The sequence below is a fragment of the Taudactylus pleione genome, unplaced genomic scaffold, assembly GCF_031769625.1.
Source record: "Taudactylus pleione unplaced genomic scaffold, aTauple2 ptg000473l, whole genome shotgun sequence".
In the NCBI taxonomy this organism is placed as follows: domain Eukaryota; kingdom Metazoa; phylum Chordata; class Amphibia; order Anura; family Myobatrachidae; genus Taudactylus; species Taudactylus pleione.
In genome coordinates this window covers 5,351,568-5,377,999 of record NW_028284875.1, presented here as the reverse complement: position 1 = coordinate 5,377,999, position 26,432 = coordinate 5,351,568, and the positions used below count along the sequence as shown (strand labels likewise).

At 33.7% G+C, this 26,432-nt stretch overlaps 8 non-coding genes across 8 annotated transcripts; 4 read left to right on the top strand and 4 right to left on the bottom strand.

The window, feature by feature from the left end:
• Positions 1 to 704: 704 nt before the first annotated feature.
• Positions 705 to 797, bottom strand: TRNAI-UAU (transfer RNA isoleucine (anticodon UAU)). The gene is given in 2 exon segments: positions 705 to 740; positions 760 to 797. It is a non-coding gene; the product is annotated as a tRNA-Ile (tRNA).
• Positions 798 to 3,712: 2,915 nt separating this feature from the next.
• On the bottom strand, positions 3,713 to 3,805 carry TRNAI-UAU (transfer RNA isoleucine (anticodon UAU)). The gene is given in 2 exon segments: positions 3,713 to 3,748; positions 3,768 to 3,805. It is a non-coding gene; the product is annotated as a tRNA-Ile (tRNA).
• A 1,419-nt stretch (positions 3,806 to 5,224) lies between these two features.
• TRNAI-UAU (transfer RNA isoleucine (anticodon UAU)) lies at positions 5,225 to 5,317 on the bottom strand. Its single transcript is given in 2 exon segments — positions 5,225 to 5,260; positions 5,280 to 5,317. It is a non-coding gene; the product is annotated as a tRNA-Ile (tRNA).
• A 7,403-nt stretch (positions 5,318 to 12,720) lies between these two features.
• TRNAI-UAU (transfer RNA isoleucine (anticodon UAU)) lies at positions 12,721 to 12,813 on the bottom strand. The gene is given in 2 exon segments: positions 12,721 to 12,756; positions 12,776 to 12,813. It is a non-coding gene; the product is annotated as a tRNA-Ile (tRNA).
• Positions 12,814 to 18,218: 5,405 nt separating this feature from the next.
• Positions 18,219 to 18,311, top strand: TRNAI-UAU (transfer RNA isoleucine (anticodon UAU)). Its single transcript is given in 2 exon segments — positions 18,219 to 18,256; positions 18,276 to 18,311. It is a non-coding gene; the product is annotated as a tRNA-Ile (tRNA).
• A 1,412-nt stretch (positions 18,312 to 19,723) lies between these two features.
• On the top strand, positions 19,724 to 19,816 carry TRNAI-UAU (transfer RNA isoleucine (anticodon UAU)). The gene is given in 2 exon segments: positions 19,724 to 19,761; positions 19,781 to 19,816. It is a non-coding gene; the product is annotated as a tRNA-Ile (tRNA).
• A 2,923-nt stretch (positions 19,817 to 22,739) lies between these two features.
• Positions 22,740 to 22,832, top strand: TRNAI-UAU (transfer RNA isoleucine (anticodon UAU)). Its single transcript is given in 2 exon segments — positions 22,740 to 22,777; positions 22,797 to 22,832. It is a non-coding gene; the product is annotated as a tRNA-Ile (tRNA).
• A 1,543-nt stretch (positions 22,833 to 24,375) lies between these two features.
• Positions 24,376 to 24,468, top strand: TRNAI-UAU (transfer RNA isoleucine (anticodon UAU)). Its single transcript is given in 2 exon segments — positions 24,376 to 24,413; positions 24,433 to 24,468. It is a non-coding gene; the product is annotated as a tRNA-Ile (tRNA).
• The last annotated feature ends 1,964 nt before the right edge of the window (positions 24,469 to 26,432 follow it).

Sequence of the window (26,432 nt, the reverse complement as noted above, 5' to 3'; positions counted from 1 at the left end):
TGAGCATAAAAGGAACATGCATCCTAGATGAGACTTGAAGCCACTGTCCCAGGTGATAGCAAATTTATCCGGAAACTAATCCACAATGTCATCAGGATAAATGTCTGCTTTTAGATACAGGGCCATAATTTTGCAAGATGAACAGTACCGGATTGTTAAGCAGATAAAAGTTTCTGGTGGAGACATTTGTGCAGTATTAAGCAAGAATAAAGGGAACATCTCCAGTAATTATATGGATGAAATAAAGCCCAGATGAGACTTGAAACCACAATCCCTAGCTTAGGAGGCCAGTGCCTTATCCATTAGGCCAGTGGGGCTTAGTAACATCTTTGTGTGAAACTGATTTTTTCATTAGTATAATCATTAATTGTTGCGATATAGGAAAGCCGTTTATTTGTGTTCTTTGCTTTACAAATCCCAGCATGAAATGTGATTGTACTAACCAGACCTAATAGTGTGGACCCTCAAGTTACATTGCAGTAAAACAGATTGATGCAACTCTTTTACCAATAAAGAGGTAGTCTTTTGCATTCCATTTTGTTGACTAACTAAAGTAATGTTTACAGTGCATATGAACCAAAGCAGATGTGTGTACTGGTACCTTAAAAACAGTCATGTTTGTGATTTTTTTCTGCCTTCCTATCAGGATGTTCAGGTAGCAGATGATAATCATTAACTGATGACATTAGAAAAAAAATTACATTTGCTCCAGGTGAGGCTTGAACTCACAACCTCGGCATTGCTCAACAGATACTGTCTTATAAGTACCGCGCGCTAACCGATTGCGCCACAGGAGCACATGGTCAAAGTGTATTATTTTTAGTTGAGTGATTTTAGCATCGAGTTGACTAAGTATATTAACTTGGTTTATTAATTTTAAATTAGTTACTTTTTAAATTCACTAAACTACTGCACCCAATACTAAAGTACCTAATAAAAGTAATATTCTAATCATAAGATAATCAATTATATTGTGCATTTGTGTTATTGCCCAGTTTTATGTATCCTTAGGTGTATATTGCAATGAATTCATGCCATTGCTGTACAGTTCAATATTATCAAAATTGTAAAATAATTCCTGTTTATAAATAATTTCTGTTTATTTATCTTAAATAATATTTGCTATAAATATATGTAACTTCAATGTTGCATAGGGAAAATATACACTATAATACCAAAAAGTGCAGTATCTTTAAATAAAAATAAGTTAAATCTCACTTGTGCTCTATATTTAAAGGTAAACATTGTTTTTTTGGTCTGTAGCACCTAAATTGTCAGTAAAGTCAGTGTCCAAAGAAATATAAAAAGCAGAAAATTACCCTTTTGATGACATGGATGAAAGGACTTCAAGAAACCCATCAGCAATTGCCATAGACATTGTTATTTTGTAGCCACTCTGATATTAAATTGCAATTAAAACTTAATAGGTATGTTTTGGTATATATGGATTTCATGCAATACCATTAAGACAGTCACCTGCATTGAAAAAAAGCATAACTTCTAGAATGAGAATGAGCATCAAAGAAACATGCATCCTAGATGAGACTTGAACCCACTGTCCCAGGTGATAGCAAACTTATCCGGAAACTAATCCACAATGTCATCAGGATAAATGTCTGCTTTTAGATACAGGGCCATAATTTTGCAAGCTGAACAGTACCGGATTGTTAAGCAGATAAAAGTTTCTGGTGGAGCCATTTGTGCAGTATCAAGCAAGAATAAAGGGAACATCTCCAGTAATTATATGGATGAAATAAAGCCCAGATGAGACTTGAAACCACAATCCCTAGCTTAGGAGGCCAGTGCCTTATCCATTAGGCCAGTGGGGCTTAGTAACATCTTTGTGTGAAACTGATTTTTTCATTAGTATAATCATTAATTGTTGCGATATAGGAAAGCCATTTATTTGTGTTCTTTGCTTTACAAATCCGAGCATGAAATGTGATTGTACTAACCAGACCTAATAGTGTGGACCCTCATGCTACATTGCAGCAAAACACATTGATGCAACTCTTTTACCAATAAAGAGGTAGTCTTTTGCATTCCATTTTGTTGACTAAGTAAAGTAATGTTTACAGTGCATATGAACCAAAGCAGATGTGTGTACTGGTACCTTAAAAACAGTCATGTTTGTGATTTTTTTTCTGCCTTCATATCAGGATGTTCAGGTAGCAGATGATAATCATTAACTGATGACATAAGAAAAAAATTTACATTTGCTCCAGGTGAGGCTTGAACTCACAACCTCGGCATTGCTCAACAGATACTGTCTTATAAGTACCGCGTGCTGACTGATTGCGCCACAGGAGCACATGCGCAAAATCTATTATTTTTAGTTGAGTGATTTTAGCATCAAGTTGACTAAGTATATTAACTTGGTTTATTAATTTTAAATTAGTTACTTTTTAAATCCACTAAACTACTGCACCCAATACTAAAGTACCTAATAAAAGTAATATTCTAATCATAAGTTAATCAATTATATTGTGCATTTGTGTTATTGCCCAGTTTTATGTATCCTTAGGTGTATATTGCAATGAATTCATGCCATTGCTGTACAGTTCAATATTATCAAAATTGTAAAATAAATCCTGTTTATTTATCTTAAATAATATTTGCTATAAATATATGTAACTTCAATGTTGCATAGGGAAAATATACACTATAATACCAAAAAGTGCAGTATCTTTAAATAAAAATAAGTTAAATCTCACTTGTGCTCTATATTTAAAGGTAAACATTGTTTTTTTGGTCTGTAGCACCTAAATTGTCAGTAAAGTCAGTGTCCAAAGAAATATAAAAAGCAGAAAATTACCCTTTTGATGACATGGATGAAAGGACTTCAAGAAACCCATCAGCAATTGCCATAGACATTGTTATTTTGTAGCCACTCTGATATTAAATTGCAATTAAAACTTAATAGGTATGTTTTGGTATATATGGATTTCATGCAATACCATTAAGACAGTCACCTGCATTGAAAAAAAGCATAACTTCTAGAATGAGAATGAGCATCAAAGGAACATGCATCCTAGATGAGACTTGAAGCCACTGTCCCAGGTGATAGCAAACTTATCCGGAAACTAATCCACAATGTCATCAGGATAAATGTCTGCTTTTAGATACAGGGCCATAATTTTGCAAGCTGAACAGTACCGGATTGTTAAGCAGATAAAAGTTTCTGGTGGAGCCATTTGTGCAGTATCAAGCAAGAATAAAGGGAACATCTCCAGTAATTATATGGATGAAATAAAGCCCAGATGAGACTTGAAACCACAATCCCTAGCTTAGGAGGACAGTGCCTTATCCATTAGGCCAGTGGGGCTTAGTAACATCTTTGTGTGAAACTGATTTTTTCATTAGTATAATCATTAATTGTTGTGATAATGGAAAGCCGTTTATTTGTGTTCTTTGCTTTACAAATCCCAGCATGAAATGTGATTGTACTAACCAGACCTAATAGTGTGGACCCTCATGTTACATTGCAGCAAAACAGATTGATGCAACTCTTTTACCAATAAAGAGGTAGTCTTTTGCATTCCATTTTGTTGACTAACTAAAGTAATGTTTACAGTGCATATGAACCAAAGCAGATGTGTGCACTGGTACCTTAAAAACAGTCATGTTTGTGATTTTTTTCTGCCTTCATATCAGGATGTTCAGGTAGCAGATGATAATCATTAACTGATGACATTTGAAAAAAAGTTACATTTGCTCCAGGTGAGGCTTGAACTCACAACCTCGGCATTGCTCAATAGATACTGTCTTATAAGTACCGCGTGCTGACCGATTGCGCCACAGGAGCACATGGTCAAAGTGTATTATTTTTAGTTGAGTGATTTTAGCATCGAGTTGACTAAGTATATTAACTTGGTTTATTAATTTTAAATTAGTTACTTTTTAAATTCACTAAACTACTGCACCCAATACTAAAGTACCTAATAAAAGTAATTTTCTAATCATAAGATAATTAATTATATTGTGCATTTGTGTTATTGCCCAGTTTTATGTATCCTTAGGTGTATATTGCAATGAATTCATGCCATTGCTGTACAGTTCAATATTATCAAAATTGTAAAATAATTCCTGTTTATAAATAATTTCTGTTTATTTATCTTAAATAATATTTGCTATAAATATATGTAACTTCAATGTTGCATAGGGAAAATATACACTATAATACCAAAAAGTGCAGTATCTTTAAATAAAAATAAGTTAAATCTCACTTGTGCTCTATATTTAAAGGTAAACATTGTTTTTTTGGTCTGTAGCACCTAAATTGTCAGTAAAGTCAGTGTCCAAAGAAATATAAAAAGCAGAAAATTACCCTTTTGATGACATGGATGAAAGGACTTCAAGAAACCCATCAGCAATTGCCATAGACATTGTTATTTTGTAGCCACTCTGATATTAAATTGCAATTAAAACTTAATAGGTATGTTTTGGTATATATGGATTTCATGCAATACCATTAAGACAGTCACCTGCATTGAAAAAAAGCATAACTTCTAGAATGAGAATGAGCATCAAAGGAACATGCATCCTAGATGAGACTTGAAGCCACTGTCCCAGGTGATAGCAAACTTATCCGGAAACTAATCCACAATGTCATCAGGATAAATGTCTGCTTTTAGATACAGGGACATAATTTTGCAAGCTGAACAGTACCGGATTGTTAAGCAGATAAAAGTTTCTGGTGGAGCCATTTGTGCAGTATCAAGCAAGAATAAAGGGAACATCTCCAGTAATTATATGGATGAAATAAAGCCCAGATGAGACTTGAAACCACAATCCCTAGCTTAGGAGGACAGTGCCTTATCCATTAGGCCAGTGGGGCTTAGTAACATCTTTGTGTGAAACTGATTTTTTCATTAGTATAATCATTAATTGTTGTGATAATGGAAAGCCGTTTATTTGTGTTCTTTGCTTTACAAATCCCAGCATGAAATGTGATTGTACTAACCAGACCTAATAGTGTGGACCCTCATGTTACATTGCAGCAAAACAGATTGATGCAACTCTTTTACCAATAAAGAGGTAGTCTTTTGCATTCCATTTTGTTGACTAACTAAAGTAATGTTTACAGTGCATATGAACCAAAGCAGATGTGTGCACTGGTACCTTAAAAACAGTCATGTTTGTGATTTTTTTCTGCCTTCATATCAGGATGTTCAGGTAGCAGATGATAATCATTAACTGATGACATTTGAAAAAAAGTTACATTTGCTCCAGGTGAGGCTTGAACTCACAACCTCGGCATTGCTCAATAGATACTGTCTTATAAGTACCGCGTGCTGACCGATTGCGCCACAGGAGCACATGGTCAAAGTGTATTATTTTTAGTTGAGTGATTTTAGCATCGAGTTGACTAAGTATATTAACTTGGTTTATTAATTTTAAATTAGTTACTTTTTAAATTCACTAAACTACTGCACCCAATACTAAAGTACCTAATAAAAGTAATTTTCTAATCATAAGATAATTAATTATATTGTGCATTTGTGTTATTGCCCAGTTTTATGTATCCTTAGGTGTATATTGCAATGAATTCATGCCATTGCTGTACAGTTCAATATTATCAAAATTGTAAAATAATTCCTGTTTATAAATAATTTCTGTTTATTTATCTTAAATAATATTTGCTATAAATATATGTAACTTCAATGTTGCATAGGGAAAATATACACTATAATACCAAAAAGTGCAGTATCTTTAAATAAAAATAAGTTAAATCTCACTTGTGCTCTATATTTAAAGGTAAACATTGTTTTTTTGGTCTGTAGCACCTAAATTGTCAGTAAAGTCAGTGTCCAAAGAAATATAAAAAGCAGAAAATTACCCTTTTGATGACATGGATGAAAGGACTTCAAGAAACCCATCAGCAATTGCCATAGACATTGTTATTTTGTAGCCACTCTGATATTAAATTGCAATTAAAACTTAATAGGTATGTTTTGGTATATATGGATTTCATGCAATACCATTAAGACAGTCACCTGCATTGAAAAAAAGCATAACTTCTAGAATGAGAATGAGCATCAAAGAAACATGCATCCTAGATGAGACTTGAACCCACTGTCCCAGGTGATAGCAAACTTATCCGGAAACTAATCCACAATGTCATCAGGATAAATGTCTGCTTTTAGATACAGGGCCATAATTTTGCAAGCTGAACAGTACCGGATTGTTAAGCAGATAAAAGTTTCTGGTGGAGCCATTTGTGCAGTATCAAGCAAGAATAAAGGGAACATCTCCAGTAATTATATGGATGAAATAAAGCCCAGATGAGACTTGAAACCACAATCCCTAGCTTAGGAGGCCAGTGCCTTATCCATTAGGCCAGTGGGGCTTAGTAACATCTTTGTGTGAAACTGATTTTTTCATTAGTATAATCATTAATTGTTGCGATATAGGAAAGCCATTTATTTGTGTTCTTTGCTTTACAAATCCGAGCATGAAATGTGATTGTACTAACCAGACCTAATAGTGTGGACCCTCATGCTACATTGCAGCAAAACACATTGATGCAACTCTTTTACCAATAAAGAGGTAGTCTTTTGCATTCCATTTTGTTGACTAAGTAAAGTAATGTTTACAGTGCATATGAACCAAAGCAGATGTGTGTACTGGTACCTTAAAAACAGTCATGTTTGTGATTTTTTTTCTGCCTTCATATCAGGATGTTCAGGTAGCAGATGATAATCATTAACTGATGACATAAGAAAAAAATTTACATTTGCTCCAGGTGAGGCTTGAACTCACAACCTCGGCATTGCTCAACAGATACTGTCTTATAAGTACCGCGTGCTGACTGATTGCGCCACAGGAGCACATGCGCAAAATCTATTATTTTTAGTTGAGTGATTTTAGCATCAAGTTGACTAAGTATATTAACTTGGTTTATTAATTTTAAATTAGTTACTTTTTAAATCCACTAAACTACTGCACCCAATACTAAAGTACCTAATAAAAGTAATATTCTAATCATAAGTTAATCAATTATATTGTGCATTTGTGTTATTGCCCAGTTTTATGTATCCTTAGGTGTATATTGCAATGAATTCATGCCATTGCTGTACAGTTCAATATTATCAAAATTGTAAAATAAATCCTATTTATTTATCTTAAATAATATTTGCTATAAATATATGTAACTTCAATGTTGCATAGGGAAAATATACACTATAATACCAAAAAGTGCAGTATCTTTAAATAAAAATAAGTTAAATCTCACTTGTGCTCTATATTTAAAGGTAAACATTGTTTTTTTGGTCTGTAGCACCTAAATTGTCAGTAAAGTCAGTGTCCAAAGAAATATAAAAAGCAGAAAATTACCCTTTTGATGACATGGATGAAAGGACTTCAAGAAACCCATCAGCAATTGCCATAGACATTGTTATTTTGTAGCCACTCTGATATTAAATTGCAATTAAAACTTAATAGGTATGTTTTGGTATATATGGATTTCATGCAATACCATTAAGACAGTCACCTGCATTGAAAAAAAGCATAACTTCTAGAATGAGAATGAGCATCAAAGAAACATGCATCCTAGATGAGACTTGAACCCACTGTCCCAGGTGATAGCAAACTTATCCGGAAACTAATCCACAATGTCATCAGGATAAATGTCTGCTTTTAGATACAGGGCCATAATTTTGCAAGCTGAACAGTACCGGATTGTTAAGCAGATAAAAGTTTCTGGTGGAGCCATTTGTGCAGTATCAAGCAAGAATAAAGGGAACATCTCCAGTAATTATATGGATGAAATAAAGCCCAGATGAGACTTAAAACCACAATCCCTAGCTTAGGAGGCCAGTGCCTTATCCATTAGGCCAGTGGGGCTTAGTAACATCTTTGTGTGAAACTGATTTTTTCATTAGTATAATCATTAATTGTTGCGATATAGGAAAGCCATTTATTTGTGTTCTTTGCTTTACAAATCCGAGCATGAAATGTGATTGTACTAACCAGACCTAATAGTGTAGACCCTCATGCTACATTGCAGCAAAACACATTGATGCAACTCTTTTACCAATAAAGAGGTAGTCTTTTGCATTCCATTTTGTTGACTAAGTAAAGTAATGTTTACAGTGCATATGAACCAAAGCAGATGTGTGTACTGGTACCTTAAAAACAGTCATGTTTGTGATTTTTTTTCTGCCTTCATATCAGGATGTTCAGGTAGCAGATGATAATCATTAACTGATGACATAAGAAAAAAATTTACATTTGCTCCAGGTGAGGCTTGAACTCACAACCTCGGCATTGCTCAACAGATACTGTCTTATAAGTACCGCGTGCTGACTGATTGCGCCACAGGAGCACATGCGCAAAATCTATTATTTTTAGTTGAGTGATTTTAGCATCAAGTTGACTAAGTATATTAACTTGGTTTATTAATTTTAAATTAGTTACTTTTTAAATCCACTAAACTACTGCACCCAATACTAAAGTAGCTAATAAAAGTAATATTCTAATCATAAGTTAATCAATTATATTGTGCATTTGTGTTATTGCCCAGTTTTATGTATCCTTAGGTGTATATTGCAATGAATTCATGCCATTGCTGTACAGTTCAACATTATCAAAATTGTAAAATAAATCCTGTTTATTTATCTTAAATAATATTTGCTATAAATATATGTAACTTCAATGTTGCATAGGGAAAATATACACTATAATACCAAAAAGTGCAGTATCTTTAAATAAAAATAAGTTAAATCTCACTTGTGCTCTATATTTAAAGGTAAACATTGTTTTTTTGGTCTGTAGCACCTAAATTGTCAGTAAAGTCAGTGTCCAAAGAAATATAAAAAGCAGAAAATTACCCTTTTGATGACATGGATGAAAGGACTTCAAGAAACCCATCAGCAATTGCCATAGACATTGTTATTTTGTAGCCACTCTGATATTAAATTGCAATTAAAACTTAATAGGTATGTTTTGGTATATATGGATTTCATGCAATACCATTAAGACAGTCACCTGCATTGAAAAAAAGCATAACTTCTAGAATGAGAATGAGCATCAAAGAAACATGCATCCTAGATGAGACTTGAACCCACTGTCCCAGGTGATAGCAAACTTATCCGGAAACTAATCCACAATGTCATCAGGATAAATGTCTGCTTTTAGATACAGGGCCATAATTTTGCAAGCTGAACAGTACCGGATTGTTAAGCAGATAAAAGTTTCTGGTGGAGCCATTTGTGCAGTATCAAGCAAGAATAAAGGGAACATCTCCAGTAATTATATGGATGAAATAAAGCCCAGATGAGACTTGAAACCACAATCCCTAGCTTAGGAGGCCAGTGCCTTATCCATTAGGCCAGTGGGGCTTAGTAACATCTTTGTGTGAAACTGATTTTTTCATTAGTATAATCATTAATTGTTGCGATATAGGAAAGCCATTTATTTGTGTTCTTTGCTTTACAAATCCGAGCATGAAATGTGATTGTACTAACCAGACCTAATAGTGTGGACCCTCATGCTACATTGCAGCAAAACACATTGATGCAACTCTTTTACCAATAAAGAGGTAGTCTTTTGCATTCCATTTTGTTGACTAAGTAAAGTAATGTTTACAGTGCATATGAACCAAAGCAGATGTGTGTACTGGTACCTTAAAAACAGTCATGTTTGTGATTTTTTTTCTGCCTTCATATCAGGATGTTCAGGTAGCAGATGATAATCATTAACTGATGACATAAGAAAAAAATTTACATTTGCTCCAGGTGAGGCTTGAACTCACAACCTCGGCATTGCTCAACAGATACTGTCTTATAAGTACCGCGTGCTGACTGATTGCGCCACAGGAGCACATGCGCAAAATCTATTATTTTTAGTTGAGTGATTTTAGCATCAAGTTGACTAAGTATATTAACTTGGTTTATTAATTTTAAATTAGTTACTTTTTAAATCCACTAAACTACTGCACCCAATACTAAAGTACCTAATAAAAGTAATATTCTAATCATAAGTTAATCAATTATATTGTGCATTTGTGTTATTGCCCAGTTTTATGTATCCTTAGGTGTATATTGCAATGAATTCATGCCATTGCTGTACAGTTCAATATTATCAAAATTGTAAAATAAATCCTATTTATTTATCTTAAATAATATTTGCTATAAATATATGTAACTTCAATGTTGCATAGGGAAAATATACACTATAATACCAAAAAGTGCAGTATCTTTAAATAAAAATAAGTTAAATCTCACTTGTGCTCTATATTTAAAGGTAAACATTGTTTTTTTGGTCTGTAGCACCTAAATTGTCAGTAAAGTCAGTGTCCAAAGAAATATAAAAAGCAGAAAATTACCCTTTTGATGACATGGATGAAAGGACTTCAAGAAACCCATCAGCAATTGCCATAGACATTGTTATTTTGTAGCCACTCTGATATTAAATTGCAATTAAAACTTAATAGGTATGTTTTGGTATATATGGATTTCATGCAATACCATTAAGACAGTCACCTGCATTGAAAAAAAGCATAACTTCTAGAATGAGAATGAGCATCAAAGAAACATGCATCCTAGATGAGACTTGAACCCACTGTCCCAGGTGATAGCAAACTTATCCGGAAACTAATCCACAATGTCATCAGGATAAATGTCTGCTTTTAGATACAGGGCCATAATTTTGCAAGCTGAACAGTACCGGATTGTTAAGCAGATAAAAGTTTCTGGTGGAGCCATTTGTGCAGTATCAAGCAAGAATAAAGGGAACATCTCCAGTAATTATATGGATGAAATAAAGCCCAGATGAGACTTAAAACCACAATCCCTAGCTTAGGAGGCCAGTGCCTTATCCATTAGGCCAGTGGGGCTTAGTAACATCTTTGTGTGAAACTGATTTTTTCATTAGTATAATCATTAATTGTTGCGATATAGGAAAGCCATTTATTTGTGTTCTTTGCTTTACAAATCCGAGCATGAAATGTGATTGTACTAACCAGACCTAATAGTGTAGACCCTCATGCTACATTGCAGCAAAACACATTGATGCAACTCTTTTACCAATAAAGAGGTAGTCTTTTGCATTCCATTTTGTTGACTAAGTAAAGTAATGTTTACAGTGCATATGAACCAAAGCAGATGTGTGTACTGGTACCTTAAAAACAGTCATGTTTGTGATTTTTTTTCTGCCTTCATATCAGGATGTTCAGGTAGCAGATGATAATCATTAACTGATGACATAAGAAAAAAATTTACATTTGCTCCAGGTGAGGCTTGAACTCACAACCTCGGCATTGCTCAACAGATACTGTCTTATAAGTACCGCGTGCTGACTGATTGCGCCACAGGAGCACATGCGCAAAATCTATTATTTTTAGTTGAGTGATTTTAGCATCAAGTTGACTAAGTATATTAACTTGGTTTATTAATTTTAAATTAGTTACTTTTTAAATCCACTAAACTACTGCACCCAATACTAAAGTAGCTAATAAAAGTAATATTCTAATCATAAGTTAATCAATTATATTGTGCATTTGTGTTATTGCCCAGTTTTATGTATCCTTAGGTGTATATTGCAATGAATTCATGCCATTGCTGTACAGTTCAACATTATCAAAATTGTAAAATAAATCCTGTTTATTTATCTTAAATAATATTTGCTATAAATATATGTAACTTCAATGTTGCATAGGGAAAATATACACTATAATACCAAAAAGTGCAGTATCTTTAAATAAAAATAAGTTAAATCTCACTTGTGCTCTATATTTAAAGGTAAACATTGTTTTTTTGGTCTGTAGCACCTAAATTGTCAGTAAAGTCAGTGTCCAAAGAAATATAAAAAGCAGAAAATTACCCTTTTGATGACATGGATGAAAGGACTTCAAGAAACCCATCAGCAATTGCCATAGACATTGTTATTTTGTAGCCACTCTGATATTAAATTGCAATTAAAACTTAATAGGTATGTTTTGGTATATATGGATTTCATGCAATACCATTAAGACAGTCACCTGCATTGAAAAAAAGCATAACTTCTAGAATGAGAATGAGCATCAAAGGAACATGCATCCTAGATGAGACTTGAAGCCACTGTCCCAGGTGATAGCAAACTTATCCGGAAACTAATCCACAATGTCATCAGGATAAATGTCTGCTTTTAGATACAGGGACATAATTTTGCAAGCTGAACAGTACCGGATTGTTAAGCAGATAAAAGTTTCTGGTGGAGCCATTTGTGCAGTATCAAGCAAGAATAAAGGGAACATCTCCAGTAATTATATGGATGAAATAAAGCCCAGATGAGACTTGAAACCACAATCCCTAGCTTAGGAGGACAGTGCCTTATCCATTAGGCCAGTGGGGCTTAATAACATCTTTGTGTGAAACTGATTTTTTCATTAGTATAATCATTAATTGTTGTGATAATGGAAAGCCATTTATTTGTGTTCTTTGCTTTACAAATCCCAGCATGAAATGTGATTGTACTAACCAGACCTAATAGTGTGGACCCTCATATTACATTGCAGCAAAACAGATTGATGCAACTCTTTTACCAATAAAGAGGTAGTCTTTTGCATTCCATTTTGTTGACTAACTAAAGTAATGTTTACAGTGCATATGAACCAAAGCAGATGTGTGTACTGGTACCTTAAAAACAGTCATGTTTGTGATTTTTTTCTGCCTTCATATCAGGATGTTCAGGTTGCAGATGATAATCATTAACTGATGACATTTGAAAAAAAGTTACATTTGCTCCAGGTGAGGCTTGAACTCACAACCTCGGCATTGCTCAACAGATACTGTCTTATAAGTACTACGCGCTGACCAATTGCGCCACAGGAGCACATGGTCAAAATGCATTATTTTTAGTTGAGTGATTTTAGCATCAAGTTGACTAAGTATATTAACTTGGTTTATTAATTTTAATTCAGTTACTTTTTAAATCCACTAAACTACTGCACCCAATACTAAAGTACCTAATAATAGTAATATTCTAATCATAAGTTAATCAATTATATTGTGCATTTGTGTTATTGCCCAGTTTTATGTATCCTTAGGTGTATATTGCAGTGAATTCATGCCATTGCTGTACAGTTCAATATTATCAAAATTGTAAAATAATTCCTGTTTATAAATAATTCCTGTTTGTTTATCCTATATAATAATTGCTATAAATATATGTAACTTCAATGTTGCATAGGGAAAATATACACTATAATACCAAAAAGTGCAGTATCTTTAAATAAAAATAAGTTAAATCTCACTTGTGCTCTATATTTAAAGGTAAACATTGTTTTTTTGGTCTGTAGCACCTAAATTGTCAGTAAAGTCAGTGTCCAAAGAAATATAAAAAGCAGAAAATTACCCTTTTGATGACATGGATGAAAGGACTTCAAGAAACCCATCAGCAATTGCAATAGACATTGTTATTTTGTAGCCACTCTGATATTAAATTGCAATTAAAACTTAATAGGTATGTTTTGGTATATATGGATTTCATGCAATACCATTAAGACAGTCACCTGCATTGAAAAAAAGCATAACTTCTAGAATGAGAATGAGCATCAAAGGAACATGCATCCTAGATGAGACTTGAAGCCACTGTCCCAGGTGATAGCAAACTTATCTGGAAACTAATCCACAATGTCATCAGGATAAATGTCTGCTTTTAGATACAGGGACATAATTTTGCAAGCTGAACAGTACCGGATTGTTAAGCAGATAAAAGTTTCTGGTGGAGCCATTTGTGCACTATCAAGCAATTGCTCAACAGATACTGTCTTATAAGTACCGCGCGCTGACCGATTGCGCCACAGGAGCACATGGTCAAAATCTATTATTTTTAGTTGAGTGATTTTAGCATCAAGTTGACTAAGTATATTAACTTGGTTTATTAATTTTAAATTAGTTACTTTTTAAATCCACTAAACTACTGCACCCTATACTAAAGTACCTAATAAAAGTAATATTCTAATCATAAGTTAATCAATTATATTGTGCATTTGTGTTATTGCCCAGTTTTATGTATCCTTAGGTGTATATTGCAATGAATTCATGCCATTGCTGTACAGTTCAATATTATCAAAATTGTAAAATAATTCCTGTTTATAAATAATTCCTGTTTATTTATCCTATATAATATTTGCTATAAATATATGTAACTTCAATGTTGCATAGGGAAAATATACACTATAATACCAAAAAGTGCAGTATCTTTAAATAAAAATAAGTTAAATCTCACTTGTGCTCTATATTTAAAGGTAAACATTGTTTTTTTGGTCTGTAGCACCTAAATTGTCAGTAAAGTCAGTGTCCAAAGAAATATAAAAAAGCAGAAAATTACCCTTTTGATGACATGGATGAAAGGACTTCAAGAAACCCATCAGCAATTGCCATAGACATTGTTATTTTGTAGCCACTCTGATATTAAATTGCAATTAAAACTTAATAGGTATGTTTTGGTATATATGGATTTCATGCAATACCATTAAGACAGTCACCTGCATTGAAAAAAAGCATAACTTCTAGAATGAGAATGAGCATCAAAGGAACATGCATCCTAGATGAGACTTGAAGCCACTGTCCCAGGTGATAGCAAACTTATCCGGAAACTAATCCACAATGTCATCAGGATAAATGTCTGCTTTTAGATACAGGGACATAATTTTGCAAGCTGAACAGTACCGGATTTTTAAGCAGATAAAAGTTTCTGGTGGAGCCATTTGTGCAGTATCAAGCAAGAATAAAGGGAACATCTCCAGTAATTATATGGATGAAATAAAGCCCAGATGAGACTTGAAACCACAATCCCTAGCTTAGGAGGACAGTGCCTTATCCATTAGGCCAGTGGGGCTTAGTAACATCTTTGTGTGAAACTGATTTTTTCATTAGTATAATCATTAATTGTTGTGATAATGGAAAGCCGTTTATTTGTGTTCTTTGCTTTACAAATCCCAGCATGAAATGTGATTGTACTAACCAGACCTAATAGTGTGGACCCTCATGTTACATTGCAGCAAAACAGATTGATGCAACTCTTTTACCAATAAAGAGGTAGTCTTTTGCATTCCATTTTGTTGACTAACTAAAGTAATGTTTACAGTGCATATGAACCAAAGCAGATGTGTGCACTGGTACCTTAAAAACAGTCATGTTTGTGATTTTTTTCTGCCTTCATATCAGGATGTTCAGGTAGCAGATGATACCGCGCACAGACCGATTGTGCTCATGTGGTGCAATCGGTCAGCGCGCAGTACTTATAAGACAGTATCTGTTGAGCAATGCCGAGGTTGTGAGTTCAAGCCTCACCTGGAGCAAATGTAATTTTTTTTCTAATGTCATCAGTTAATGATTATCATCTGCTAGCTGAACATCCTGATATGAAGGCTGAAAAAAATCACAAACATGACTGTTTTTAAGGTACCAGTACACACATCTGCTTTGGTTCATATGCACTGTAAACATTACTTTAGTTAGTCAACAAAATGGAATGCAAAAGACTACCTCTTTATTGGTAAAAGAGTTGCATCAATCTGTTTTGCTGCAATGTAACATGAGGGTCCACACTATTAGGTCTGGTTAGTACAATCACATTTCATGCTGGGATTTGTAAAGCAAAGAACACAAATAAACGGCTTTCCTATATCGCAACAATTAATGATTATACTAATGAAAAAATCAGTTTCACACAAAGATGTTACTAAGCCCCACTGGCCTAATGGATAAGGCACTGGCCTCCTAAGCTAGGGATTGTGGTTTCAAGTCTCATCTGGGCTTTATTTCATCCATATAATTACTGGAGATGTTCCCTTTATTCTTGCTTGATACTGCACAAATGGCTCCACCAGAAACTTTTATCTGCTTAACAATCCGGTACTGTTCAGCTTGCAAAATTATGGCCCTGTATCTAAAAGCAGACATTTATCCTGATGACATTGTGGATTAGTTTCCGGATAAGTTTGCTATCACCTGGGACAGTCGCTTCAAGTCTCATCTAGGATGCATGTTCCTTTGATGCTCATTCTCATTCTAGAAGTTTTGGTTTTTTTCAATGCAGGGGACTGTCTTAATGGTATTGTAAGAAATCCATATATACCAAAACATACCTATTAAGTTTTAATTGCAATTTAATATCAGAGTGGCTACAAAATAACAATGTCTATGGCAATTGCTGATGGGTTTCTTGAAGTCCTTTCATCCATGTCATCAAAAGGGTAATTTTCTGCTTTTTATATTTCTTTGGACACTGACTTTACTGACAATTTAGGTGCTACAGACCAAAAAAACAATGTTTACCTTTAAATATAGAGCACAAGTGAGATTTAACTTATTTTTATTTAAAGATACTGCACTTTTTGGTATTATAGTGTATATTTTCCCTATGCAACATTGAAGTTACATATATTTATAGCAAATATTATTTAAGATAAATAAACAGGAATTATTTATAAACAGGAATTATTTTACAATTTTGATAATATTGAACTGTACAGCAATGGCATGAATTCATTGCAATATACACCTAAGGATACATAAAACTGGGCAATAACACAAATGCACAATATAATTGATTAACTTATGATTAGAATATTACTTTTATTAGGTACTTTAGTATTGGGTGCAGTAGTTTAGTTGATTTAAAAAGTAACTAATTTAAAATTAATAAACCAAGTTAATATACTTAGTCAACTCAATGCTAAAATCACTCAACTAAAAATAATGCACTTTGACCATGTGCTCCAGTGGTGCAATCGGTCAGCGCGCGGTACTTATAAGACAGTATCTGTTGAGCAGTGCCGAGGTTGAGAGTTCAAGCCTCACCTGGAGCAAATGTAATTTTTTTTCTAATGTCATCAGTTAATGATTATCATCTGCTACCTGAACATCCTGATATGAAGGCAGAAAAAAAATCACAAACATGACTGTTTTTAAGGAACCAGTACACACATCTGCTTTGGTTCATATGCACTGTAAACATTACTTTAGTTAGTCAACAAAATGGAATGCAAAAGACTACCTCTTTATTGGTAAAAGAGTTGCATCAATCTGTTTTGCTGCAATGTAACATGAGGGTCCACACTATTAGGTCTGGTTAGGACAATCACATTTCATGCTGGGATTTGTAAAGCAAAGAACACAATTAAACGGCTTTCCTATATCACAACAATTAATGATTATACTAATGAAAAAATCAGTTTCACACAAAGATGTTACTAAGCCCCACTGGCCTAATGGATAAGGCACTGGCCTCCTAAGCTAGGGATTGTGGTTTCAAGTCTCATCTGGGCTTTATTTCATCCATATAATTACTGGAGATGTTCCCTTTATTCTTGCTTGATACTGCACAAATGGCTCCACCAGAAAATTTTATCTGCTTAACAATCCGGTACTGTTCAGCTTGCAAAATTATGGCCCTGTATCTAAAAGCAGACATTTATCCTGATGACATTGTGGATTAGTTTCCGGATAAGTTTGCTATCACCTGGGACAGTGGCTTCAAGTCTCATCTAGGATGCATGTTCCTTTGATGCTCATTCTCATTCTAGAAGTTATGCTTTTTTTCAATGCAGGGGACTGTCTTAATGGTATTGCATGAAATCCATATATACCAAAACATACCTATTAAGTTTTAATTGCAATTTAATATCAGAGTGGCTACAAAATAACAATGTCTAAGGCAATTGCTGATGGGTTTCTTGAAGTCCTTTCTTCCATGTCATCAAAAGGGTAATTTTCTGCTTTTTATATTTCTTTGGACACTGACTTTACTGACAATTTAAGTGCTACAGACCAAAAAAACAATGTTTACCTTTAAATATAGAGCACAAGTGAGATTTAACTTATTTTTATTTAAAGATACTGCACTTTTTGGTATTATAGTGTATATTTTCCCTATGCAACATTGAAGTTACATATATTTATAGCAAATATTATTTAAGATAAATAAACAGGAATTATTTATAAACAGGATTTATTTTACAATTTTGATAATATTGAACTGTACAGCAATGGCATGAATTCATTGCAATATACACCTAAGGATACATAAAACTGGGCAATAACACAAATGCACAATATAATTCATTAACTTATGATTAGAATATTACTTTTATTAGCTACTTTAGTATTGGGTGCAGTAGTTTAGTGGATTTAAAAAGTAACTAATTTAAAATTAATAAACCAAGTTAATATACTTAGTCAACTCGATGCTAAAATCACTCAACTAAAAATAATACACTTTGACCATGTGCTCCTGTGGCGCAATCGGTCAGCGCGCGGTACTTATAAGACAGTATCTGTTGAGCAATGCCGAGGTTGTGAGTTCAAGCCTCACCTGGAGCAAATGTAAATTTTTTTCTAATGTCATCAGTTAATGATTATCATCTGAACATCCTGATATGAAGGCAGAAAAAAATCACAAACATGACTGTTTTTAAGGTACCAGTACACACATCTGCTTTGGTTCATATGCACAGTAAACATTACTTTAGTTAGTCAACAAAATGGAATGCAAAAGACTACCTCTTTATTGGTAAAAGAGTTGCATCAATCTGTTTTGCTGCAATGTAACATGAGGGTCCACACTATTAGGTCTGGTTAGTACAATCACATTTCATGCTGGGATTTGTAAAGCAAAGAACACAAATAAATGGCTTTCCTATATCGCAACAATTAATGATTATACTAATGAAAAAATCAGTTTCACACAAAGATGTTACTAAGCCCCACTGGCCTAATGGATAAGGCACTGGCCTCCTAAGCTAGGGATTGTGGTTTCAAGTCTCATCTGGGCTTTATTTCATCCATATAATTACTGGAGATGTTCCCTTTATTCTTGCTTGATACTGCACAAATGGCTCCACCAGAAAATTTTATCTGCTTAACAATCCGGTACTGTTCAGCTTGCAAAATTATGGCCCTGTATCTAAAAGCAGACATTTATCCTGATGACATTGTGGATTAGTTTCCGGATAAGTTTGCTATCACCTGGGACAGTGGCTTCAAGTCTCATCTAGGATGCATGTTCCTTTGATGCTCATGCTCATTCTAGAAGTTATGCTTTTTTTCAATGCAGGTGACTGTCTTAATGGTATTGCATGAAATCCATATATACCAAAACATACCTATTAAGTTTTAATTGCAATTTAATATCAGAGTGGCTACAAAATAACAATGTCTATGGCAATTGCTGATGGGTTTCTTGAAGTCCTTTCATCCATGTCATCAAAATGGTAATTTTCTGCTTTTTATATTTCTTTGGACACTGACTTTACTGACAATTTAGGTGCTACAGACCAAAAAAACAATGTTTACCTTTAAATATAGAGCACAAGTGAGATTTAACTTATTTTTATTTAAAGATACTGCACTTTTTGGTATTATAGTGTATATTTTCCCTATGCAACATTGAAGTTACATATATTTATAGCAAATATTATTTAAGATAAATAAACAGGAATTATTTATAAACAGGAATTATTTTACAATTTTGATAATATTGAACTGTACAGCAATGGCATGAATTCATTGCAATATACACCTAAGGATACATAAAACTGGGCAATAACACAAATGCACAATATAATTCATTAACTTATGATTAGAATATTACTTTTATTAGCTACTTTAGTATTGGGTGCAGTAGTTTAGTGGATTTAAAAAGTAACTAATTTAAAATTAATAAACCAAGTTAATATACTTAGTCAACTCGATGCTAAAATCACTCAACTAAAAATAATACACTTTGACCATGTGCTCCTGTGGCGCAATCGGTCAGCGCGCGGTACTTATAAGACAGTATCTGTTGAGCAATGCCGAGGTTGTGAGTTCAAGCCTCACCTGGAGCAAATGTAATTTTTTTTCTAATGTCATCAGTTAATGATTATCATCTGAACATCCTGATATGAAGGCAGAAAAAAATCACAAACATGACTGTTTTTAAGGTACCAGTACACACATCTGCTTTGGTTCATATGCACAGTAAACATTACTTTAGTTAGTCAACAAAATGGAATGCAAAAGACTACCTCTTTATTGGTAAAAGAGTTGCATCAATCTGTTTTGCTGCAATGTAACATGAGGGTCCACACTATTAGGTCTGGTTAGTACAATCACATTTCATGCTGGGATTTGTAAAGCAAAGAACACAAATAAACGGCTTTCCTATATCGCAACAATTAATGATTATACTAATGAAAAAATCAGTTTCACACAAGGATGTTACTAAGCCCCACTGGCCTAATGGATAAGGCACTGGCCTCCTAAGCTAGGGATTGTGGTTTCAAGTTTCATCTGGGCTTTATTTCATCCATATAATTACTGGAGATGTTCCCTTTATTCTTGCTTGATACTGCACAAATGGCTCCACCAGAAACTTTTATCTGCTTAACAATCCGGTACTGTTCAGCTTGCAAAATTATGGCCCTGTATCTAAAAGCAGACATTTATCCTGTTGACATTGTGGATTAGTTTCCGGATAAGTTTGCTATCACCTGGGACAGTGGCTTCAAGTCTCATCTAGGATGCATGTTCCTTTGATGCTCATTCTCATTCTAGAAGTTATGCTTTTTTTCAATGCAGGTGACTGTCTTAATGGTATTGCATGAAATCCATATATACCAAAACATACCTATTAAGTTTTAATTGCAATTTAATATCAGAGTGGCTACAAAATAACAATGTCTATGGCAATTGCTGATGGGTTTCTTGAAGTCCTTTCATCCATGTCATCAAAAGGGTAATTTTCTGCTTTTTATATTTCTTTGGACACTGACTATACTGACAATTTAGGTGCTACAGACCAAAAAAACAATGTTTACCTTTAAATATAGAGCACAAGTGAGATTTAACTTATTTTTATTTAAAGATACTGCACTTTTTGGTATTATAGTGTATATTTTCCCTATGCAACATTGAAGTTACATATATTTATAGCAAATATTATTTAAGATAAATAAACAGGAATTATTTATAAACAGGAATTATTTTACAATTTTGCTAATATTGAACTGTACAGCAATGGCATGAATTCATTGCAATATACACCTAAGGATACATAAAACTGGGCAATAACACAAATGCACAATATAATTGATTAACTTATGATTAGAATATTACTTTTATTAGGTACTTTAGTACTGGGTGCAGTAGTTTAGTGGATTTAAAAAGTAACTAATTTAAAATTAATAAACCAAGTTAATATACTTAGTCAACTCGATGCTAAAATCACTCAACTAAAAATAATACAATTTGACCATGTGCTCCTGTGGTGTAATCGGTCAGCGTGCAGTACTTATAAGACAGTATCTGTTGAGCAATGCCGAGGTTGTGAGTTCAAGCCTCACCTGGAGCAAATTTAATTTTTTTTCTAATGTCATCAGTTAATGATTATCATCTGCTACCTGAACATCCTGATATGAAGGCAGAAAAAAATCACAAACATGACTGTTTTTAAGATACCAGTACACACATCTGCTTTGGTTCATATGCACTGTAAACATTACTTTAGTTAGTCAACAAAATGGAATGCAAAAGACTACCTCTTTATTGGTAAAAGAGTTGCATCAATCTGTTTTGCTGCAATGTAACATGAGGGTCCACACTATTAGGTCTGGTTAGTACAATCACATTTCATGCTGGGATTTGTAAAGCAAAGAACACAAATAAACGGCTTTCCTATATCGCAACAATTAATGATTATACTAATTAAAAAATCAGTTTCACACAAAGATGTTACTAAGCCCCACTGGCCTAATGGATAAGGCACTGGCCTCCTAAGCTAGGGATTGTGGTTTCAAGTCTCATCTGGGCTTTATTTCATCCATATAATTACTGGAGATGTTCCCTTTATTCTTGCTTGATACTGCACAAATGGCTCCACCAGAAACTTTTATCTGCTTAACAATCCGGTACTGTTCAGCTTGCAAAATTATGGCCCTGTATCTAAAAGCAGACATTTATCCTGATGACATTGTGGATTAGTTTCCGGATAAGTTTGCTATCACCTGGGACAGTGGCTTCAAGTCTCATCTAGGATGCATGTTCCTTTGATGCTCATTCTCATTCTAGAAGTTATGCTTTTTTTCAATGCAGGTGACTGTCTTAATGGTATTGCATGAAATCCATATATACCAAAACATACCTATTAAGTTTTAATTGCAATTTAATATCAGAGTGGCTACAAAATAACAACTCTATGGCAATTGCTGATGGGTTTCTTGAAGTCCTTTCATCCATGTCATCAAAAGGGTAATTTTCTGCTTTTTATATTTCTTTGGACACTGACTTTACTGACAATTTAGGTGCTACAGACCAAAAAAACAATGTTTACCTTTAAATATAGAGCACAAGTGAGATTAAACTTATTTTTATTTAAAGATACTGCACTTTTTGGTATTATAGTGTATATTTTCCCTATGCAACATTGAAGTTACATATATTTATAGCAAATATTATTTAAGATAAATAAACAGGAATTATTTATAAACAGGAATTATTTTACAATTTTGATAATATTGAACTGTACAGCAATGGCATGAATTCATTGCAATATACACCTAAGGATACATAAAACTGGGCAATAACACAAATGCACAATATAATTGATTAACTTATGATTAGAATTTTACTTTTATTAGGTACTTTAGTATTGGGTGCAGTAGTTTAGTGGATTTAAAAAGTAACTAATTTAAAATTAATAAACCAAGTTAATATACTTAGTCAACTCGATGCTAAAATCACTCAACTAAAAATAATACACTTTGACCATGTGCTCCTGTGGTGCAATCGGTCAGCGCGCAGTACTTATAAGACAGTATCTGTTGAGCAATGCCGAGGTTGTGAGTTCAAGCCTCACCTGGAGCAAATGTAATTCTTTTTCTAATGTCATCAGTTAATGATTATCATCTGCTACCTGAACATCCTGATATGAAGGCAGTAAAAAATCACAAACATGACTGTTTTTAAGGTACCAGTACACACATCTGCTTTGGTTCATATGCACTGTAAACATTACTTTAGTTAGTCAACAAAATGGAATGCAAAAGACTACCTCTTTATTGGTAAAAGAGTTGCATCAATCTGTTTTGCTGCAATGTAACATGAGGGTCCACACTATTAGGTCTGGTTAGTACAATCACATTTCATGCTGGGAATTGTAAAGCAAAGAACACAAATAAACGGCTTTCCTATATCGCAACAATTAATGATTATACTAATTAAAAAATCAGTTTCACACAAAGATGTTACTAAGCCCCACTGGCCTAATGGATAAGGCACTGGCCTCCTAAGCTAGGGATTGTGGTTTCAAGTCTCATCTGGGCTTTATTTCATCCATATAATTACTGGAGATGTTCCCTTTATTCTTGCTTGATACTGCACAAATGGCTCCACCAGAAACTTTTATCTGCTTAACAATCCGGTACTGTTCAGCTTGCAAAATTATGGCCCTGTATCTAAAAGCAGACATTTATCCTGATGACATTGTGGATTAGTTTCCGGATAAGTTTGCTATCACCTGGGACAGTGGCTTCAAGTCTCATCTAGGATGCATGTTCCTTTGATGCTCATTCTCATTCTAGAAGTTATGCTTTTTTTCAATGCAGGTGACTGTCTTAATGGTATTGCATGAAATCCATATATACCAAAACATACCTATTAAGTTTTAATTGCAATTTAATATCAGAGTGGCTACAAAATAACAATGTCTATGGCAATTGCTGATGGGTTTCTTGAAGTCCTTTCATCCATGTCAATTTAGGTGCTACAGACCAAAAAAACAATGTTTACCTTTAAATATAGAGCACAAGTGAGATTAAACTTATTTTTATTTAAAGATACTGCACTTTTTGGTATTATAGTGTATATTTTCCCTATGCAACATTGAAGTTACATATATTTATAGCAAATATTATTTAAGATAAATAAACAGGAATTATTTATAAACAGGAATTATTTTACAATTTTGATAATATTGAACTGTACAGCAATGGCATGAATTCATTGCAATATACACCTAAGGATACATAAAACTGGGCAATAACACAAATGCACAATATAATTGATTAACTTATGATTAGAATTTTACTTTTATTAGGTACTTTAGTATTGGGTGCAGTAGTTTAGTGGATTTAAAAAGTAACTAATTTAAAATTAATAAACCAAGTTAATATACTTAGTCAACTCGATGCTAAAATCACTCAACTAAAAATAATACACTTTGACCATGTGCTCCTGTGGTGCAATCGGTTATGATTAGAATATTACTTTTATTAGGTACTTTAGTATTGGGTGCAGTAGTTTAGTGGATTTAAAAAGTAACTAATTTAAAATTAATAAACCAAGTTAATATACTTAGTCAACTCGATGCTAAAATCACTCAACTAAAAATAACACAATTTGAACATGTGCTCCTGTGGCGCAATCGGTTAGCGCGCGGTACTTATAAGACAGTATCTGTTGAGCAATGCCGAAGTTGTGAGTTCAAGCCTCACCTGGAGCAAATGTAATTTTTTTTCTAATGTCATCAGTTAATGATTATCATCTGCTACCTGAACATCCTGATATGAAGGCAGAAAAAAATCACAAACATGACTGTTTTTAAGGTACCAGTACACACATCTGCTTTGGTTCATATGCACTGTAAACATTACTTTAGTTAGTCAACAAAATGGAATGCAAAAGACTACCTCTTTATTGGTAAAAGAGTTGCATCAATCTGTTTTGCTGCAATGTAAAATGAGGGTCCACACTATTAGGTCTGGTTAGTACAATCACATTTCATGCTGGGATTTGTAAAGCAAAGAACACAAATAAACGGCTTTCCTATATCGCAACAATTAATGATTATACTAATGAAAAAATCAGTTTCACACAAAGATGTTACTAAGCCCCACTGGCCTAATGGATAAGGCACTGGCCTCCTAAGCTAGGGATTGTGGTTTCAAGTCTCATCTGGGCTTTATTTCATCCATATAATTACTGGAGATGTTCCCTTTATTCTTGCTTGATACTGCACAAATGGCTCCACCAGAAGTTATGCTTTTTTTTCAATGCAGGTGACTGTCTTAATGATATTGCATGAAATCCATATATACCAAAACATACCTATTAAGTTTTAATTGCAATTTAATATCAGAGTGGCTACAAAATAACAATGTCTATGGCAATTGCTGATGGGTTTCTTGAAGTCCATTCATCCATGTCATCAAAAGGGTAATTTTCTGCATTTTATATTTCTTTGGACACTGACTTTACTGACAATTTAGGTGCTACAGACCAAAAAAACAATGTTTACCTTTAAATATAGAGCACAAGTGAGATTTAACTTATTTTTATTTAAAGATACTGCACTTTTTGGTATTATAGTGTATATTTTCCCTATGCAACATTGAAGTTACATATATTTATAGCAAATATTATTTAAGATAAATAAACAGGAATTATTTATAAATAGGAATTATTTTACAATTTTGATAATATTGAACTGTACAGCAATGGCATGAATTCATTGCAATATACACCTAAGGATACATAAAACTGGGCAATAACACAAATGCACAATATAATTGATTAACTTATGATTGGAATATTACTTTTATTAGGTACTTTAGTATTGGGTGCAGTAGTTTAGTGGATTTAAAAAGTAACTAATTTAAAATTAATAAACCAAGTTAATATACTTAGTCAACTCGATGCTAAAATCACTCAACTAAAAATAAAACACTTTGACCATGTGCTCCTGTGGTGCAATCGGTCAGCGCGCAGTACTTATAAGACAGTATCTGTTGAGCAATGCCGAGGTTGTGAGTTAAAGCCTCACCTGGAGCAAATGTAATTTTTTTTCTAATGTCATCAGTTAATGATTATCATCTGCTACCTGAACATCCTGATATGAAGGCAGAAAAAAATCACAAACATGACTGTTTTTAAGGTACCAGTACACACATCTGCTTTGGTTCATATGCACTGTAAACATTACTTTAGTTAGTCAACAAAATGGAATGCAAAAGACTACCTCTTTATTGGTAAAAGAGTTTCATCAATCTGTTTTGCTGCAATGTAACATGAGGGTCCACACTATTAGGTCTGGTTAGTACAATCACATTTCATGCTGGGATTTGTAAAGCAAAGAACACAAATAAACGGCTTTTCTATATCGCAACAATTAATGATTATACTAATGAAAAAATCAGTTTCACACAAAGATGTTACTAAGCCCCACTGGCCTAAAGGATAATGCACTGGCCTCCTAAGCTAGGGATTGAGGTTTCAAGTGTCATCTGGGCTTTATTTCATCCATATAATTACTGGAGATGTTCCCTTTATTCTTGCTTGATACTGCACAAATGGCTCCACCAGAAACTTTTATCTGCTTAACAATCCGGTACTGTTCAGCTTGCAAAATTATGGCCCTGTATCTAAAAGCAGACATTTATCCTGATGACATTGTGGATTAGTTTCCGG